The 2,223-nt window shown below is 42.8% G+C and overlaps 1 long non-coding RNA gene across 1 annotated transcript; it reads right to left on the bottom strand.

Moving 5' to 3' along the window:
- Positions 1 to 880: 880 nt before the first annotated feature.
- Positions 881 to 1,860, bottom strand: LOC144993899 (uncharacterized). Its single transcript, XR_013657193.1, has 2 exons — positions 1,658 to 1,860; positions 881 to 1,544 (listed from the first exon to the last, which is right to left on the bottom strand). It is a non-coding gene; the product is annotated as an uncharacterized LOC144993899 (long non-coding RNA).
- Positions 1,861 to 2,223: the final 363 nt, after the last annotated feature.

The following is a 2,223-nucleotide window of genomic DNA, read 5'->3' as shown; positions in this document are numbered from 1 at the left end:
GAACATGTGTATTCTGCTTTTTCTATTCTATTTTTTCTGTTTCCATTCTTGAGCCAGGCTCATAAAAACTAGACTGATTAACAAAACCTGAGAGGTCACCAGTTTCTCCTGTGTTCAAACTCTTCTGTGAACTGAAACCACATTTCTGATATAAATGTAGAAAATTGCCATAAAACTACACACTCTGCCACCAGCATTCATGACTCTTGTTCATTCTCCAGATGTAGCATCACTCTGCTGCTCTCACATGTAACTAGTGCATTACAGTGGCTGCAGTGCATCAAAACTGACAAGTTTAGAAACTCCCCAGCAGGGAGGCTGTAAACTCTCGTTTTTATTTGATAGATAAACTGAAATTGTGGAATGACAGTCAAGTTAAGGGTCTGTACGAGGGTTTTGTATGTTATTTTTAGCCGTACTAAGCTCCCTGTCATCTTGTTTTTAAATGTCACGAAAATACTGATATTGAGGCACTCAATATCAGTATCATGTTATCAAGGTTATAATTGAGTTGATGCCAAGAAGCTATTTTCAAGCCACTTTATCTGATCCTCATCTTATCCTCACTTTATGAACCTTAAATTATAGGGACATAGTCAGTCACATGAAACAAGTTAGAATTTTAGACGTCTCAGGTCTCAGATTTTCCTTGAAGTCCATTTTTCTTGTTTAGGTTGACACGGTTTTATGACTTATGCTCTCCATTTCAGTGTTTACCTTGATCACACGACCATAGCACGCACTGGGTTATAGGGTGGAGTCTCAGTTGTGGGTGATTTTTCAGTATTTGACACCAGGTTTTAAGGCGCAGGCACGTTAACACATACCGGTAAAACATGCGTGCTAGTGTGTGTTTAAAAAAGGCAGCGGGAGCAAAACTGAGTTGGTTGTTTATTTTAATTTATTTTTTCATTTTTTCAGTCATCAATCAGCATCCAAGAATACATCAAAGTCCTCATCTTCTGTATCTGAAATGAACAAGTAATGTAAGATCTTGTTCATTTGTAAGATGAACATGTAAGATCCCTTGCCAACAAAATGGATGGCATGAAGCGTCAGGTGGCAACAAACAAGGACTGTTGCGTTTTTATTTTTCACTAAGAGCCACCCTAAAGAGAGGCATCCGATGGGCCAAGATGGACTAGAGAAAGAGGATGGAGGACAATTTCAGCAGGAACAACACAAAGCAGGAGTGGCAAGGGATCTGGCATGTCACCAACTTTAGCCAAATCTTGCTGCTAGCAATGGGGACCCTTTGTTGGCAGAGGAGCTTAACCTTTTCTTTGCCCATTTCTAGGTGAAGCCACCAGAGGTAGCTATATCACCAGCCCACAGCGGCCCCTCTCTCACTGTGGAGGAGCAGGAGGTAAGGTGTACGCTGAGGGCCTGTAAACCGAGGGAAGGCTGCTGGACCTGATGGCATTGCTGAACAGGTGCTGAAGGACTGCACAGACCAGCTGGTAGGGGTCTTCACCAAGATCTTCTACCAGTCTTTTCTCCAATCTAATGTACAGCAATGTTTGAAGTCCTCAATCATCATCCCTCTGCCCAGAAAGTCCACAATCAACAGCTAATGACTACAGACCAGTTGCACTTACCTCGGTCATCATGAATGGCTTTGAAAAACTAATACGTAGTCAAATTGTTTCTTTCCTACCTTTGGACAGTCACCAGATTGCATGCAGGCCAAACAGATCCTCAGAGGACGCCATAACCACCACTCTCCACACTGCTCTGTCACACCTGGAGCTGTCAGAGAGCTATGCCAGCTGCTCTTTGTAGACTTCAGCTCCACTTTTAATACCTTTCTCCCACACAGACTAATGTCTAAACTAGAGGCCTTTGGACTCTCCAGTTCTATCTGCCTCTGGATCTTGGACTTCCTGAAAGGCCACTCTCAGAGGGTGAGAGTAGGGGCCCACATGTCCACAGTCCTCATCCTCAACACCGGCTCCCCACAGGGCTGTGTGCTTCGCCCCCTGCTCTACACCAGTGTTTTTCAACCTTTTTTGAGCCAAGGCACACTTTATCCTTGACAAAAATCCTGTGGCACACCAGCATCCAAAAATTGAAAAAGGAGAAACTCTATGGTCTGTATTGATTTACAGTCCCTCTGCTACCTCAGGTGCATTTTTGTGACAATTAGAAAAAGTTGGAATTGCAGCTTTTTTCCCCTAGAAGTTAAGTTAGTTTTCTGTAATAATTTTAACTAAATTATTTGAC

Source organism: Oryzias latipes, chromosome 7, assembly GCF_053564925.1.
Source record: "Oryzias latipes strain Hd-rR chromosome 7, Olatipes_Hd-rR_3.1".
Taxonomy (NCBI): Eukaryota; Metazoa; Chordata; class Actinopteri; order Beloniformes; family Adrianichthyidae; genus Oryzias; species Oryzias latipes.
The sequence above is the reverse complement of the archived record's forward strand: the minus strand, read 5'-3'. Positions and strand labels throughout refer to the sequence as shown.